Genomic DNA, 18,848 nt, shown 5'->3' with positions numbered 1-18,848 from the left:
GAAGCGACCTGCCCACAACACAGTGGGCTTATCAACGTGTGGAAATGTTTATCGGTCAAATACTCTAAACGCGTGGTGATGTTGACTCTAAATGTGCAGGGGAAACCGCAGGATCCGGAGGAAAGTCCACGTGACCACGGAGAGAGAGATACGCAAACTCCAAATATACAGCCATAATACAGATTTGTTTGGGTTAGATCGCGTAAATAAATAAATGTGCCGTTAACCCCGCCACCACCCGACACAGCCAATTAGCAAGGGTTGTCACATAAACAGAACGTGGCCAATGCGTCACTAGTACAGCACTAGTGTGTCGTGTAGTGTATACTGTATAGTAGTGTAGTGTATAGTGTAGTGTACTAGTACAGCATATCGGTGTGTTGGAGAGCCAAGCCACAACATTTACAATCCGAGTACGACGTTTTGACAGTACAGTGTATCCCCGGGGATCGAACTTAATTCGTTCCAGAAGGCCATTCGAACACCGATTTGTTCGAACACCGAATTTATTTTCCCCATAAGAATTAATGTTAATGACATTAATTGGTTCCAGACGCAAGAAAGCTATCATAACCCATTTTTACACGAAGTTTACAGTAATTACATGAATAAAATCATACAAAAATAAGAAACAATAAATGGAATAAATGAATAAATATATGGAATAAATGAACATTGAACTTCACTACCACTAACCTTCTTAGGAGACATTGTGTATGGATAAACACCAAAAAAACACTAAAATAAAGGAAATTAACTAAAAAGTTAAGGAACGATGTTTTGCGGGTCTGCACTGCGTGAGAGCTACGCGTTAACTGAGCCTCTCACACGGTAAAACGTTTGTCTGGGTAAGCGTCATGCATGCTGGCCATACACGTCTCAGCCGTACAGGTTCTTTCAAGTCGCGATTTCCCCTTCGACCTCCGAATTTCGTTCGGTTTCCAGGGAAAAAATGGTCGGAAATATCGTTCTAACACCGATTTTGTTCGAGTTCTGGTGCGTTCAATCTCCGAGATTCTGCTGTAATTTCAACAGACTTCATCAGGTGACAGCCCAATGTTGTGGCTTGGCTCTGTAGGAATATAAATCGGCTCACTGGGTTCATAGCGTAGCACGCTAATCGTTGCACTACCGCTCCCCACTCATGCACAAACTTAATCGGAAGTATAGTATTTTTCCAATAATAACTAAGTTAACCGGCTTAGCTCAACTCTCAGTAATCAAACATTAGAGTAATGTCTTGCCATGCTGGCTTTATTACAATTATTGAATTTTGCAAATGAATTATTATTTGGTTATTTCGGTTAAGTCACGTCTAAAGATAAAATAATAAAGTTTAACACGTAGGCTTTCGCGACCAATGTTATTCATAATCAACGTTTTTGGGTTTAGATCGCGTTATTTATAAATGTGTCGTAACCCTCCACCACCCGACACGGCCAATCAGTAAAAATGTGTCACGTTGACAAAAGACAAATAGTTCACTGCTTTAGCCCACCGGTGTGTTGAAGCCACAACATTTACAATTTGAGTACGACGTTTCGCTGGTAATTGCGATTTAAAGGTTTTTATTAACTTCTCAGCGGGTACAAGGAAAACCAAAGAGAGTACTGAAAACCACTCCTTTCCGGGCGCCCCGGTTGGCCCCTTCGAGTCTCCGTCACATCCGCGGGCTCCATCCACATACAATGCAACAAAAAAGCTCACCGCCATAACGCACACCGCCCCGTTCCCCTTATTCACATTCATCACCACCATTCACCCATGCGCTGCTCCATCACATCGCCTTCCCCCGATCGAACACGTACATTCCTCGCCCACACGACTTAGCAGGCCGGCTAAAATGTGCATGGCCATCCTTCACTATCCCTTCCCTATACCCGCCGGTCCCCTCGCTACCCCACCCCGGGTAGGGGCCACTTCCACTTCACACCTGCGGCCTTGTATCCCAGCCTAACCCGGTCTACTTCCATCACCCTTTCTAGCAACCTCCTCGCCCAGTAGCACACCTCCAACGGTGATATAGGGGACCCATCCAACTCTTTTCTGCGAGCTCCCCACAAGGCCTCCTTTGTCGCGCCTATTATGGCCCACGTTCGATCTCTGTCATCTCCCCGCACCTCCCTTAAGACTCCCCACATAATGTCCCGACTTATCACCTGCGATGGGTAAAACCAGGACAACAGCGGACTGCTCAGTCTCCACACCTCCTGTGCGAAGGGACACTTCACCATGACGTGCACCGCGTCCTCATCTGTGTTGCAGCCCCTCGGGCATTTGGGCGAACGTGCCATTCGGCGAGAAAACATGAAGCCCCTCGTCTCCAATCTATCCCACACCGCCAACCAGGACAGATCTCTGTTCTTTTGTGAGCGCTATTGATGAAGTGTTCCTCCACACTTGACGGTACATAGTCCTCTTCGCGCCCATCACCCCCTCACAGGCCTCCCCTTCGTTTACTTTGGCCAATACCTCCTTGGAGTTCCCCGGTCCCTCTCTCTGACTCAAATTGTACTCTTTTATGTAGTCACCCACCGCCGCATTCAACCATCCTTGTGGCCAGGCCAAGGGCGTGCCCGCCGGTAATTGGGTCATCCCAAGCCCCCTCAGGAGCCACATCAGGCGATACCTTAAATAACAAGTGGCCTTCCCCCGGGGCTCTTCGGAAAAGAATAACCTCAAAGTGTTGCACACAAAAATTGAGGACAGCACACGTGCAATATTTGGGGCACCCTTCCCCCCGTTCTCGACGCGTTTACACATCACCACCCTCTTCACTCTATCCATCCCGCCTCCCCAAATGAATTGAAACAACAGCGATTCCAGGATTCTTGCCTCCCTCCTACCTGGCGGGTACACATATGCGAGGTAGTTGAGTGTTGGTAAAACCACCACCCTCACTACCAGAATCCTCCCTTCCATTGTGAGCCGTCTCCCGGCCCACTTGCCTAACTGTCCCTTTACCTGCTTTATCCTCCCGTCCCAGTTTCGTTCCGCCGACCTCTCTCGGCAAAAGGACACTCCCAAGACCTTGACTTCCTCCGTCTTTATCCCCAACTCAGGCGGCCGGCCCTCAAATAGTCTCGGGTCCCCGAAGGCCATCAATTCGCTCTTCCTCGCGTTCACCTTCAAGCCGGAGGCCAGGCCGAAGCGGTTCGTCTCCTTCATGGCCCCCCACACTGATGCCACGTCCCTACAGAGCACGACTACGTCATCCATATATAGCGCCACCTTCCCCTGTTCCTTATTCCCGGGGATGGTCACTCCCTTGATCTCCTCATTGTTTCTCATTGCCTGTGCAAGGGGTTCCATACACATTACAAATAGAACCGCGGACATCGGGCACCCCTGTCTCACCCCTGACTCTACTGGAATTGTCTCCGAGAGCTCCCCATTTATCAGTAGTCTGGTCTTGAGCCCTTGGTAAAGACGCCTCACCCAATCGACCATGGGTCCCCTCACTCCTATTTTTTCCAACACTGCGAACATATACTCGTGCGAGAGGCGGTCGAAAGCTTTCTCAAGATCCAGGCTAAGAAGCCCTAGGGGGCATCCCCTCTCTCCTTCTACCTCTATTGCCTCCCTTAATAAAATCAGGGAGTCCGAAATCCTTCTTCCTGGCACCGCACACGTCTGGTCGGGTTCGACTACTCCCTCCACCACCTTCCCCAGGCGCGTCGCAGCTATTTTTGCCATAATCTTGTAGTCCGAGTTCAGGAGCGTAACTGGACGCCAGTTTCCCAACTCTCTCCGGTCCCCCTTCTTATACATCAGTGTGATGAGCCCCTCACACATTTCTTCTGGCACCAGTCTGCCCTCCAGCATTTCCCTATACATCTGCAGCATGTCCCCTTTCATTAAATCCCAGAATGTAATATAGAATTCTGCTGGAATTCCATCCAGTCCTGGCGTCCTATTCTTATTCTGCCTCCTCACTGCCTCCTCCACTTCCTCCATCTGGATCCTCCCTCCCAGTACCTCTGGGTTCTTAACCTCATGTCTTAGCTCCCCTAGTAGTGCCTCCCTTATTCCCTTATCCGTTCCCTTCCTCCCATACAACTCCCCATAGTACTCCTCCGCTATCTCTATCATACCCTCTGTCGTTGCCTGCCTGCCTCTGACCGGACTCACCAATTCCCTAAGTGTGTTGTCTCCTGCCTTGCATTTCTTAAAGAAGAAACTCGTACATTTCTCTCCCTGTTCCGTTGCCCTGACCCTTGCCCTGTATGCCATTTGTTTGACTCTTTTCTCCAATACCGAGGATAACCTTCCCTTCAATCTCCGTATATCCTCACCCACCGGGAATCCCAGCTCAAGTAACCTGTGCTTCTTCTCGATTCTAGCGTTCCACAGCTGCAGTTCCCTGTTTACACTCCTCCTACTATGTGTCTGGAAGAGGGCCTTTATCCGGCCCTTCACCATGCTCCACCACTCCACCCTCGTGGCAAAGCATTCCTGCAGGGTCGTCCAGTCTTCGTACTTCCTTACAAAGTCTTCCACGACCCTTCTGTCTTCCAACAGGCTTACATTCATTTTCCAGGTTCCCTTCCCCATCTTCAGGCCACCTGGAATACCGAGCTTTGCCTTCACCAAATTGTGATCTGACAAGGGGAAGGGTTCCAGGTCTGCTCCATCCACCTTCACATTGGCAGACACAAAGATGAAATCTATTCGTGATTGCGTTCTACCGCCCTTATCTGACCACGTGTATCCCGGTCTCACCGGGTGTACCTTTCTGAAGGTGTCAGTCATTTTAAAATCCTCTATCAGCTCCTTCAACTTCCTAGAGGAAGGGTCGAGCCTCCTCCTCCCAGCCACCGATAATAGGTCTGCCAGGCACAACGGGCAGTTAAAAATCACCCCCCATTATGACTTGCCGTCTCGTCACGAGTAGGGTCGCTACATTATTCCATAGGTCCACTCTTTCTGTGCACGTCGTGGGGGCGTACACATTTATTAGTCTCAGGTCTGCCTCTCCATAAGACACGTCCACATAATGGAGGCGGCCCGGGATCACCTCTTGGGACCCGACTATCTGTATACCCCTCCTGCCTAGGAGGGTAACCACCCCCGTGCATCGATTTTCATTACTCCCGGACCAAAAGTAGTAGCCATCCCAGCTCTCCAACAGCTCCTCCCGGCCCAGGGTGTATGGTAGGTGGCATTCCTGGAGGAAGACCACCTCCCACTTGGTAGCCTGTAGCAGTTGTATTATTGCTCCTCTCCTCCCCTTTCCCTTCAAGCTCCTCACATTTACGGACGCCACGGATAGTTCCATGTTGGGATGTGTCTCAGTCCGAAGTGGCCTTCTCCGCTCGCCCTCCGTAACCGTCTTCATTCGCCAGTTCCCGCAATTTCATTTTGCCCCTTGTTCTCAAGGGTTTCCCCCTGCGCCGGCTCTCCACCCTTTCCTCCATCCCCTCCCTCGAGGCCTCTGTGTCCGGCGAGGAGTCCGAGGATTCCGTGCTGCCTGAAGGGGCACCTCTTTTTGGGGCTCTCCGTATCCTCCTTTTCCTTCCGATTGGTCCCTCCCATGTCTCGCTGCCGCCTTCCTCCTGCTGTCGTTCCCCTTTTTCTTCATCCTCCTCCACCGCCTCCGCCCAGTCTTCCACGGTCGTCTCGGAGATGCTGCCCATGCCGTCGCTCCCCTCCCCCGCCAGCCCCTCTTCCTGCTCGCTCGATGTCGATTCTGCTCTTTTTGCATGCCTCTCCCCTTCTCCCCCTCCGTCCGTTGCTGGTGGCTGCTGCTCAGCCACCTCCCCACGTCCTTCCCTCACCAGTTCCTTATCCGGGTCCAGTTTGGTCCCACCCCCTTCCTCATCCCTCGCTCCTCCTACCCTATACGCCCTAACCTTGTTGGCGTACGACTCCGGACAATTTTTGTACAGATGTTCTCGGCTACCACAGAGGTTACATTGTGCCGGAACACTGCATTCTTCTACCTCGTGGTCCAGTGCCTTGCATCTATAGCAGACTTTTGTCTTGCACACTGCGGGCAGGTGACCGCTGCCCCCACACCTCCTACACAGTTTAGGTTGTCCGGCATACACAACATATCCCCGGTTGCCACCTATGTTCAGGGCACTCGGGATGTGTCTCAAGGTCCCTCCCTCTGTTTTCAGCCGCACCCTCCATTGTCTTGCCCCTGTCCATATCCCCACTGAGTCCCTCACCTTTTTACAGCCCGACAGTACCGAGCAGTGCTGTCTTAGCCAGACCTCCACGTCGTGGTCATGTAGGGCTTCATTGTATAGGAAAATAGTCACCACCTTCGTGTCCAGCTCTGATAACAGTTGTAGCTTCATTGATATCAATGGCTTCTCCTCCGCCTTTTCCTCGAAGCGGGTCATAAATCTTTGTAGCAGGGGGCTTGAGTTGAAGCTTACATCAAACGCCCTCCCTCCCGGCAGAGTTATCAAACAGTACAAGTCTGTCGGCTCTATTTGTAGCAAGCCCATCATTATTGACCGTACAAAGGTTGCTCGGTCGATGGTCACTTCTTCTGCTACCTCGTCCTTCATCATTACTCTGACGCAATTATGTCGTTTGACATGAGGTGGTGTCAGACTCACCCCTGCCCCGCCTCGCCATTTCCCGTCTCGTTCCCGGGGCCTCCCAGCTCCCACCAGTCCAGCGTCCACTGTCGCGTTCTCCCTCCGGGCCTCCCCCTGCCCCAGGGTTGCTGGCGTCTCTCTGGCTTCGTTCCCCACCCTCCGCTCGGGGGCACCCGCATCTCTGCGTCCGGACGCCGTACCTTTTTCTCCTCGGCCTCCCTCACCCACTCCATCAGCTCCCGCCCTCCCATCCAGTTCCTCCATCCTCTCCTTCTGCCTTGCCTCCGCCACGTTCCCCTCCATCCGTCTCCATGCCTCCTCCACGCATCCCCCTGCTGCCAGCGGGTCGGTCTGGTTGCCCCAGTCCCCTCCGGCAGCGTAGGTGGTGTCGGTGGCCCTCTGCTTTCGTCGCGTCTTCTTCTTGTCTCCTGCAGTCACCGTCTGGCCGACTCTGTCGTCCCATGCTCCCTCAGCAGTGCAGGTGGCATTCATTTCTCTTGACGCACTCCCTGCTTCCTTTTCATCTGCTGCGAGCATAAGCTGGGCGGCTCGGTCATCCCGGTCTCCTTCAGCAACTCGGGTGGCCCTCGTGGTCCTTGACTCTCGCCGTTTCCCCTCTTCGTCTGTTGCGATTTCCGTCTCCATTCTCCAGCAGTCCCCGCTTCTTGGCAGCGTGGTCATCCCTGGCCACACGGTCAGGGCCCTCGCAGGCCTCGGGGCTGGTGGCTAGGTCTCACTTGAGATCCGGACGGGCTGGGAGGATCACCTCGATGCTCCTGGTGTCTCCCCTGGCAAGCCAGGGCAGTTTCCCCCTCATCGGGCAATTCGCCAGAATGGTGAGGCTCTGCTGTGTCTCCCGTTCTTATATAGAGCAGCAGCAGGGTGACGTCATCATTAACTCATTAACTCATCAGGTGCAAAGATTCAAGGGGGGAGTGATTGTAATTATATACTAGATTAGTAATCAGGCTATTGTTACGATGCGAGTTGTAGATTAGTAATCATTTGGAATGTGTTTTATTGTGATTATGCTACAGTAGTAATCAGTTAGTGTCTGTTTCCCTTATAAGGAATTGTAATGTATCTTATTTAATAATACGCTTCCAGGCCGCACTAAGCCTGTAGCTGTCTGAGCGATTAAAGTTATTTCTGTTTCTCTCAATTTCAATCAATTCTCTAATTAGTCTTTGCCAGTAGTAACTAGTTTTACACAACACTTCCACGTTGTCAAAATCAATTGAGTGTCCCTGTTGGCATGCATGTTCTGCCACTGCCGACAGTTGTGTTTGTGATAGTTTAATATTTCTCTGGTGTTCTTTTAGTCTTACACTAACGTTACACCTTGTTTGTCCAATATAGCATCTGCCACATACACAATTAATCCGATATACACCCTCTGTTGATAATTTAGGTAATTCGTCTTTAGTGCACGTTACTAGTTGTTGAATTTTGTGTACTGTACCAAATCTTACTGTAATGTTTTGCTTTTGCAAAACACGGGCTAATTTGTCAGTTACTCCTGAGATAAATGGTATTTTTATTGTTTTAATAATCTGATCGCTTTCAGCAGTGTTGCTTTGCGATCGATATTTGGCTTTTAGTGCTCTGTTAATTTGAGCATTATTGTAGCCATTCTGTCTTAGTGCTTCTTTAACATGTTTAATCTCTCTCACTAGACTTTCACCATCTGACAATGTTTTAGCCCGATGTATGAGCGTCTTGATAAGAGAGGATTTCTGAGCTGGGTGATGATGAGAATCTGCATTCAGATAGGCATCAGTGTGCGTTTGCTTTCTGTAAACACTGTGTGTTATTTTACCATTTAGGCCATGCCCAAGTAAAATATCCAGGAACGGGAGTGTGTTATTCACCTCCATTTCCATGGTGAACTGAATGGCCGGGTTTTGTGCATTGAGATGATTTAGAAAATCGTTAAGTGTATCTTTACCATGTGGCCAGACAACCAAAGTGTCATCCACATATCTAAACCAAAAGGATGGTTTTAATGTGCTCGAGGCAAGTGCTCTGGTTTCAAAGTTTTCCATGTACAAATTTGCTATAGCAGGAGATAAAGGAGAGCCCATTGCTGCTCCCTCCCTTTGTTTAAAGAATTCGCCTCTCCATAAGAAGTAAGTGTTATTTAAAGAATGGTCTGCGAGTTTCGGAATATCTTTTGGTAAACCTGTATTCTTTACCAGTGTATCAAGTAATTTAAGCGACTCGCTCACTGGAACCTTAGTGAATAGCGAAATCACATCAAAACTCACCAAAATATCATTAGGGTTAAGTTTAATATCTTTGATCATATTCACAAGATGTTCTGAATTTCTTATAAATGATGATGTCCTACCGATGTAAGGCTGTATTTGTTTAGTTACATATTTTGCTCATTTATATGTGGCAGAGCCAATTGTACTGACTATAGGTCGTAAAGGGATGCCGACTTTATGGATCTTTGGTAGCCCATACAGTCTAGGTGGTTTTGAACCCATTGGCTTAATTAGGAATTGCTCATTTTTGGGGATTAATGAATTTGCAATGATTGCAGTAGTCTTACGTTCCAAAGTATTAGTTGGATCTCGTTTAATTTTAATGTAGGTACTTTCCTCTAATAAATCTTTAATTTTATTATCATAATCGGCTCGTGACATCACTACTGTAGTGCGGCCCTTGTCAGCTGCTAGGATTTGAATATCTTTGTTTAGACGAAGCTCTCTTAAGGCTTTTGCCTCGTTCGAGCTAATATTTACTTTAGGTACTTTACTATTCTCAATAATTTTGGCAACCTCGTGTCTAGTCATCTCTGCCTCATTATGTGGAAGGAGTCTTACTGCTGATTCTACCTCAGCAATGATCTCATCCACTGGAATTGTGCGTGGGGTAACGGCAAAGTTAAGGCCTTTAGAAAGGACAGAAATCATGTCAGTGGTTAAATCAGTGTTAGTCAAGTTCATTACGGTTTTGTTTTTAAATTGTTCGTTTTTAATCGGGATTTGTTTATTGTAAAGTCTAGAAAATTTGTTAATTTGGTTAGCATTTGTTAGATTAAACACATTATCAGTCGATTGTTGTGTTATAGTATCGATTATATTCCAATCATGCATGGACACACTATTGCTTATATTTAAATGTAAATGCTTTAGCGATTCAGAAATGTTGGATAATTCACTCCTGTTGTGTTGTATTCTCTCTATTAATAATAATTCACTAGCTTTGTGTAGTATTTTGTTAGCCTTAGAAGACTTTATGTGATGTGTTATTTTAACTGCGTTTGGTATTACCTTCGAATCTTTGAAACCAGAGCACTTGCCTCGAGCACATTAAAACCATCCTTTTGGTTTAGATATGTGGATGACACTTTGGTTGTCTGGCCACATGGTAAAGATACACTTAACGATTTTCTAAATCATCTCAATGCACAAAACCTGGCCATTCAGTTCACCATGGAAATGGAGGTGAATAACACACTCCCGTTCCTGGATATTTTACTTGGGCATGGCCTAAATGGTAAAATAACACAGTGTTTACAGAAAGCAAACGCACACTGATGCCTATCTGAATGCAGATTCTCATCATCACCCAGCTCAGAAATCCTCTCTTATCAAGACGCTCATACATCGGGCTAAAACAGTGTCAGATGGTGCAAGTCTAGTGAGAGAGATTAAACATGTTAAAGAAGCACTAAGACAGAATGGCTACAATAATGCTCAAATTAACAGAGCACTAAAAGCCAAATCACGATCGCAAAGCAACACTGCTGAAAGCGATCAGATTATTAAAACAATAAAAATACCATTTATCTCAGGAGTAACTGACAAATTAGCCCGTGTTTTGCAAAAGCAAAACATTACAGTAAGATTTGGTACAGTACACAAAATTCAACAACTAGTAACGTGCACTAAAGACGAATTACCTAAATTATCAACAGAGGGTGTATATCGGATTAATTGTGTATGTGGAAGATGCTATATTGGACAGACAGGGCGTAACGTTAGTGTAAGACTAAAAGAACACCAGAGAAATATTAAACTATCACAAACACAACTGTCGGCAGTGGCAGAACATGCATGCCAACAGGGACACTCAATTGATTTTGACAACGTGGAAGTGTTGTGTAAAACTAGTTACTACTGGCAAAGACTAATTAGAAAATCGATTGAAATTGGGAGAAACAGAAATAACTTTAATCGCTCAGACAGCTACAGGCTTAGTGCGGCCTGGAAGCGTATTATTAAATAAGATACATTACAATTCCTTATAAGGGAAACAAACAATAACTGATTACTAATGTAGCATAATCACAATAAAACACATTCCAAATGATTACTAATCTACAACTCGCATCGTAACAATAGCCTGATTACTAATCTAGTATATAATTACAATCACTCCCCCCTTGAATCTTTGCACCTGATGAGTTAATGAGTTAATGATGACGTCACCCTGCTGCTGCTCTATATAAGAACGGGAGACACAGCAGAGCCTCACCATTCTGGCGAATTGCCCGATGATGCTGGATGCAATTACCAGCGAAACGTCGTACTCAAATTGTAAATGTTGTGGCTTCAACACACCGGTGGGCTAAAGCAGTGAACTATTTGTCTTTTGTCAACGTGACACATTTTTACTGATTGGCCGTGTCGGGTGGTGGAGGGTTACGACACATTTATAAATAACGCGATCTAAACCCAAAAACGTTGATTATGAATAAAATAATAAATTAAATAATAACATATTACGACGTTTCGAATGCAACACAAGCAATCATAATCAGGTATAATGAAATAGCGACATAAAATCTAACCAGAAAACTATAGACAGACATATAAGCAGACAGGTATCACCAAGATACATAGAGAGAGCAACACACGTACAGAGAGGGGGTGATCGTCTCTGTGGGGTGGCCTCCGCCCCCCTCTGTCTATTTAAGGCCACCCCACAGAGACGATCACCCCCTCTCTGTACGTGTGTTGCTCTCTCTATGTATCTTGGTGATACCTGTCTGCTTATATGTCTGTCTATAGTTTTCTGGTTAGATTTTATGTCGCTATTTCATTATACCTGATGATGATTGCTTGTGTTGCAATCGAAACGTCGTAATATGTTATTATTTAATTTATTATTTTATCTTTAGACGTGACTTAACCGAAAGAACCAAATAATAATTCCTGCAGTCACGAAAGTTCTAAAATTAAGATTTTGCCAATGAAGTCTGTAAATGTGTGTATATTGTCACGGTTTTTTGGTTGTGTTATACAATAGCAGGGCTTGTTTGTTTCATGAGGACAACTTATACATTAGTTGCCCTTGGAGAGCTTCAGGATAGACAATGTTGTATGTTTTTCCATCCGGTAGGTTTAATTAAATGAAGCTTCCATTTTGGCATACATGTCGACAGAAAATTGGTGGAACAGCTCTTTGCATCTCAAGAACAGATTGAAGTTGCCGTTTTGCACCATGATCCTGAAGGCAAAGCAGTCCATGGCGGAAATCTTATCTTGTGTTGGCAAGCCTGTTGCTAGGTCAGTTTGGCGAAGTCGTAAATTGTAGCCATTATCACCTTGCCAGAAAATCAGTAGACATTGAAGAGGATCATAGGGTCGGTGTGTTTCATTTCTGTTTAGGGTATTGTTCCTCAGTTGCAAGACGATGCCTCGAGTGCCATGTTCAGCAGTCAGAATGACAGCGACTTCAGATGTGAGTGCATTTAAGCGGCACTCATGTTGACCAAGTGGAAATTAGTCTGCATGAATGACAACATTGTACTCTGAAGTCATCTTCTCCATGGCACACTTGAAACTGAATGTAAGAGTTTTCCTTATGGAGCATATCTTACAACAGCAATAGGACTGGCATCTTGGTGTTGATGACATTTTTGCAATGCTGGTGGGCCTATCTGGTATTATCAGACATGCAAGTAGATCTGTGGTAATGTAGGTAGGTTATTAGGTAGTGGCAGCAGACTGCCAATGTGATTATGTACCTGGCCCTGAACTTTAAATGTGGGCATGTAGCCAGATGTTACGATGAGTTGGTCGGTGCCAAAACATGATCATTTGGAACCATGAGTTCTATCTTATATTGTTATTTCGGAAATGGCTTGTCAGGTATCAATACATGAATAGGCTCGGTATGTAGGCAGCTGAACCATGGTACTGTTGCAGCATAGCCCTGGATTGTCTCCTTTCCATGTCATTGCATGGCAGTAGCTGCAAGAAGTAGACATGGAACCAATGGCAACTAATGGATCAGAAGTGTAAATGAAGTGAGAAATGTATGGAAAAAAATACTTATCCTTTTGGCTGCAGGGTAGGCACCTAGTTGCAGCCATTGTAGTACTGTTTGCAAGCTGCCGTGCTTGTTGGCGGACTGGAGTTGATTCGTTGTGGCAACAGCCATTTGTCTTGTGTTAATTTTCTGTGTAGCTTATTGCTGTTGATGAGATTCATTCGCTGTAGGTGCAGGCATAGCAGCACTGGCAGCATACCTTATGGCTTGGTGTTCAGGAGTGTCCTCAATAGGTGCAGCCATCGCAGCACTTGCACGAATAGCATCAATTATTGTAATCGGCTTTGGTGAAGAGAAGCGCACGTTTTTCGCAAGGAACATTATAGGTGGAGGTAAAAGTTAGTAAGCGGAAAAAAACATAAATAGTGAGTGTGTGAGTGAATGCTGTGGTGAGATTGTTAATTAAATTATAGTTGAATGTGTAATCGTTGTCGGAGTGTAAAGACATAGCTGCAACGGAATAAAGTATAAGGATGTAAGTTGTTGGAGGGAGTAATTGTTTGCAGTGCTTGAAGTGGGTATGAATAGTATGTGTGTGGTGGTGCGTATACACAAAATAAGTTTAATGTGTGTGCGTGTGTTTTTTATTCCTTGCCAGGCGATCTAGACTTGATTTATTTAGTCGTAGCTGTTGTGTAATAACGTTCAGGAGGACTTGGACGCCGGTGTTGGAGGCACACTTATTTATTCCGTACAAAGCACGATACAGACCGGGACATACAACACTGGAAGGGGTGTCGGCCCCTTCACCCGTCTAACTGGGGAGACACACTCTAGGCTACCCCTAGCCTACCTCTGGGTCCTCCACTATCGGGCTAGAGGAGGCTAGCTAGCCCAGCACTGGCCAACTGGGCTTATGGCGCCCGGAGTCCCCAGACCAGCTCTGACAAGAGCTCTGGCTCTCGGGGCCACGCCACTGGCTCGGTCCTGGTCGGCCCTGACAAGGGCGGCGATCCAGGGGAGTCCAGGGCTCTATCTGGCAGATCTTCCTTCTTCACTGGTTAAGCTTCATACATTCTGCCTCGAGCCCTCCGGCTCACCCCCTTATATACCAATTCCCCCCTGAGGGGTTTGGCCCCGGGGGATCCCAGCTCCGAGTCAGCCCCCCAGGCTGCCCGGTGCGGACGTCGCTGTGAGCACCCCCCTGTGCACTGACATAGCCACGCCCACTGTGTTTGTTTACCGTCTGATACCATTGTATAACAGCCCCTCCGTAACACCCCTACAGTTGTATAGCGTCTATATTGTGTAGGAGGAGGTCGGTAATCCTGGTACATAGATTTAGATATTTTAGAATAGTACATGTCTTTTTAAAATAAATATTGCAGTGCGTGTTAGAGGTGAGCCGTGCATGTGCAGAGAGGACAGTAAGGAGCTCTATGTGGATTAATTTGGCAGCAAAAACGCAGGTCTGATAATAGGGAAGGATAACATGGTAAATATGACAACAAATATTGCAGCGCAGACACTTATGGTATGATGAGCGCTTGGAATTGTAGCATATGAAATGTCATAATGTGTTTGCGTGTGTGGCTAACCGGAGGTAGTGAGTGCCCCGGGCTTTAACACATGGCGAGAGAAATAGAGGGGTGGGGGTGAGGGACGGTGGGGGGGTTGGAGTGTGCAGGTGTCTGAGGTTTTGAAGGTGAGCAGGTAAGCTGAAAATAGTGCGACAAACACACTAACTCACCCGTGACTACTCATTTAATGTTTACGTTGTTGAGGTTTCATGGTGTTGGCACAATTTGGTTCACAAAAAATTAACACATGCGCAAAGTGTGCTTTATTTAAATAGCTTCATACAATTTTTCGTCTTAACATTTTTTTTTGCATACGGTTTCTCAATGTTTATTTCGATTGTTTGGTTGTTAGTTTATTTGGAATGCACTACAGTACTTGTTTCAATTGTGATGTTAATTTTATATTCATATTCTTGGTTCTATCGGTAAAGTCACGTAGAAGGGAAATAATAAAATAATAATGAACTATCTAATTCTCATGACGTTTCGATTGCAACACAAGCAATCATCATCAGGTGTGAAAACCACAGCAAGAATTGTTTTACCTAACGCCATTACTTGGGAATGGCTTAAGTATTGAATATCGCACTTTTAGCTTTCGCTCAGCAATTTCCAAGAACGTAACCTCCGATATTAAAGGGGCTAATTTATTTTCTGTCGATCGACTACAGCAGAGGAGTACGGATTTTTAGCGGAAAAACTAGATTTCTGCATTTTGATATAATTAATAGTATCATAAAGAGGCTTGGGGCTTTTGGTTGTTTGTTTTCGATGTCTCTGCCTCTGCTCACATTCGTTGAGGATTTTTATTATTTTCGGTAGGACCATCTAAAGCTGTGTGATCAGGAGTCGGAACCATTTGCTGTTCAACTTGGCTTGTGACAGAAATTCACTCTGGCCCTATGCATTACATAACATAGCATCTTCAATAATTGCGTAGTTTGAGAATCTCACAATGGCCATTTAAATAAATTGCATTTGTTACGGTTACAATGATATGCTAATAAATGCCTGGTTATAGTTAAGGGAGTGTTTGCTGCTGGTCAGCCATGTTACATCTGGTGATGATATGGCAATGGCTACTCAATGAGATGGCATTAGAGAATATTGTTCTGTGCCTGGATAATACCATCATGAAATGGGGCCTTTTGTATGTTCCCCAAAAGTAAATTACCTGCATGGGAATTTCACTTCACACAACACTGTTTCCTGCTCAACTCTCCATGAGTAAAATTTCGATTTAAAGCTTTCGTGACTGCAGGGATTCATCTTCTTGGTTCTTTTGGTAAAGTCACGTAGAATGGAAATAATAAAATTAAAATAAACATAATAAAGTAATTCTCACGACGTTTCGGCCACAACGCAAGCAGCCGTCCTCAGGTGAAGAACAGGTCTGTCGGGAAGACAGAGTCTGAATGAAACACCCCAGGCTTGGAGCGTATATTTAAGCTGGGTTGGAGGGGGAAGAGCGCCTTGACAAAATAATTTGCATATCAAGAGGAATTTAGCATATTTATAGGAAATGCAGATATGGGATTAGTACTACTTGTGAATTGCGTAGGAGGTGGGCGGGGGGTTTTCAAAGTCATATTATGCCCGTGAATTATGCAGGATTAGCAGCATCAAAGGGAGGGGATAGGGGTAGCATTAATAAAGGGAAGGTTTGTTAATAGTATGTAGCTGCAGTAACTGAACCACCATGTAAAAAACTAAAGTATAAATTACATAGTATCATCACAATACTAAATATACTCTCCAATAAGCTGAGCTACTAACAGTAAGTAATACATTACAATTCTATGTCGCAAAAAATATAATATGCTTCCAGCTAAACTTTATTCTCTTACATCACACGGGTCTACCCCGTACTATATACTGCCATAGACAAACCCAACATTAAATTATATACTGTATTACTATACACCACCCTATACCTTCGACTATACATTGTAATATTACACTATGTATTATTCTACCCACCCTACTGTATATCACACTGCTGTATATTCACTATACAATTACGATACTATATATTACCTTATACATTGTGTAGGGCTGTTACAGAGAGCCCGTTATGCATGGCAGCCTATGGTAAACAAGCACAGTGGGCGGGGCTACGTCAGTGCACGGGCAGGTGCCCTCTACGACGTCCGCGCTTCGGACGTTACGATCCCCCGGGGCCCCACCCCTCAGGGAGGGGGGTGTATAAAAGGGGAATGTATCGGGGGGCTCGGGAGTGATGTTTAGCTAAAGAAGAGGAGGCGGAAGACGTCTGAGATAGAGCCCTGGACTCCCCCTGGTACGCCGTCCTTATCAGGACCGCGCAGGCTCTAGCCAGTGGCGTGGTACCAGAGCCAGAGCCAGTGCTGGTCTGGACTCTGGGTACCGGGCCCGACTGACCAGTGTCGGGCCAAGATAGCCTCCCCTAGCCCCTTTAGTGGAGGACTCAGAGGCAGGCTAAGGTTAGCCTAGAGGTGTGTCCTCAGATAGACGGGTGAGGGGGCCGATACCCCCTCAATTGTGTATGTCACAAAGTTGGTATTCAAATAAACAAGTGTGCCTCCAACTCCGGTGTCAACGAGTCATAAGCGTTACTACATCTGGCGTCAGAAGTGAAACAAAGTACGAACATGGATACACGCCGGACGACTCGAGTCGGAGTACCAGGGGCGGAGGACACCGCTGCAGTTGGAGAGCCCGAGACGGCTGAAGATGCCATCGAGCAGCCGGGGCTGGGTGCATCCACGCCACAGCAGCTGGAGGAAGGGGAGCCGTCGACGGAGGGGCTGAGGCAGGCGCACGCGAAGCTGGCCGAGCTGCTGTACGCCGCAGCCGCCATGCTCGATAACATCACACGGCTGGGGGCTGCGGGACCGCCACGAGGCGACAGCAGCCAACGACCACAGCGCCTTCCCGCCATTTCAACGGAGCAACATTTTGAAACTCCCGCCATCGCCGCAGCTGCTGTTGAGGGCGTGGCCGCTCTAAGCATCGCGTCCAACGGCGGGAGTACAGTACCTGCCGCGTCACCATGGGTGCGACCGGCGATGCCATCGCTGCTTCGGGCCGACGCTGAGTCGAGTGAGGGAGACGAGGGAGCACGATCGTCCTCTGCAGCCGCTGCCTTACATCAGCGACTGCCGCCGCTCAAAGAATTTGTGGGCGAGGAGGGCGACTGGGGCGGCTTCCAGCGGCGCTTCCTCGCTCACCAGGAGATGGCACAGTGGACAGACGCCGAGGCTCTCCGAGCACTGCCAGCACTCCTCGACAGCGACGCCCTCGCCACACTAACATCGGCAACGAAGGAGAGGCGTTCCACGCTGCGGAAGGCGATGCAAGTGCTGTCCGCTGTGTATGGGCCACCATCGGACTGTCGTCAACTCTTTTACGATCGCCAGCGGGGGACGAAGGAGTCGCCCCTGGCGTACCGTACAAGCCTCCTGGCGCTGGCAAAGGAAGCCTTTCCACGAATGGACGACGAGGGGATCGACGCCATGGTGACAGAAAAGATACTTTTGCTGGCGGACGACTTAGACATCGTCATTGTCGCACAGGACGATGCAGAAATGTGCTCCCTCCAAGCGGCCCGTCTCCTCCACGCAAACCTGTCCTCTCAACGACGGAAGGCCAGCAAGGCGGCGAGCGGGCGCGCCGTCGCTGCGGCCACCCTCCCGGCGGAAGAGGTTTGCGCCATCAACCATCGACGGCAGCACGGAGCGGGAGCGCGGGAGGACCGGGCCGGTTCAAGCCGTCTACAACATCCATCGTCGCCACCAGCGCTTCCACGCTGTTATAACTGCGGCATCCGGGGCCACGTCGCCTCCGGGTGCCGCTCTCCTCGGCAGCGCGGGACGACACCTCAACGGGACGCCGGCCCTCGTCACAAGCTCCACCATCATAATCCGGCGAGTCGCGGCACCCCTCATGGTTGGCCCACGCACACGCCCGTCACACACTCGAACACCGCAGCGAAGGGGGGGCCAATATCGCGTACCATGGCACCATCACGCACCGCTCTGGGTACTCACATTGAACCCAGCCAGTGGTCCGTGTTGGCCCATCGGGTTGTAGCCGCGTCGTCGGGGTCGTCGGCCGTTGTGGGTCACATCGATGGGGTCGAGGTGCGCATCCTGGTCGATACAGGGGCATCAGCGACCATTATTTCGGAGTTGATTTATAACATTCTCCCTGCCCAGAGCCGTCCTTTGATGCCTGTTAATGTACCATTCTTTGCTGCTAACGGGGGTTCACTTGGCATCATCGGAAAAATTCGAGCCCAGATTTGTGTCGGGGATATTAAATTATCTGGGCCGATTTTTGTTTCCTCCTCGCTGGCGGTTCCGTGCCTGCTGGGGACGGACTTCCTGGCCAAAATGCCGATTAGGATATTAATCGACCAGGGATGCATTGAGCTCCCATCGGGCCGACGCATGGCGTTTCTGCCATCCCCCGCTACGAGCCGGACGGCGTGCGCGATGGTGCCGGC

General features: G+C 47.7%; 2 protein-coding genes across 2 annotated transcripts in view; both read left to right on the top strand.

Annotated features, from left to right (window-relative positions):
* The window catches only part of LOC144953008 (uncharacterized), a 455,753-nt gene that overhangs the window by 261,282 nt on the left and 175,623 nt on the right, over nucleotides 1–18,848 (top strand). The window lies entirely within an intron of this gene.
* Nucleotides 1–18,848, top strand: part of LOC144953021 (uncharacterized) — a 32,690-nt gene that overhangs the window by 359 nt on the left and 13,483 nt on the right. The gene's annotated exons all lie outside the window — the stretch shown is intronic.

The sequence above is a fragment of the Lampetra fluviatilis genome, chromosome 71, assembly GCF_964198595.1.
Source record: "Lampetra fluviatilis chromosome 71, kcLamFluv1.1, whole genome shotgun sequence".
Lineage (NCBI taxonomy): Eukaryota > Metazoa > Chordata > Hyperoartia > Petromyzontiformes > Petromyzontidae > Lampetra > Lampetra fluviatilis.
The sequence above is the reverse complement of the archived record's forward strand: the minus strand, read 5'-3'. Positions and strand labels throughout refer to the sequence as shown.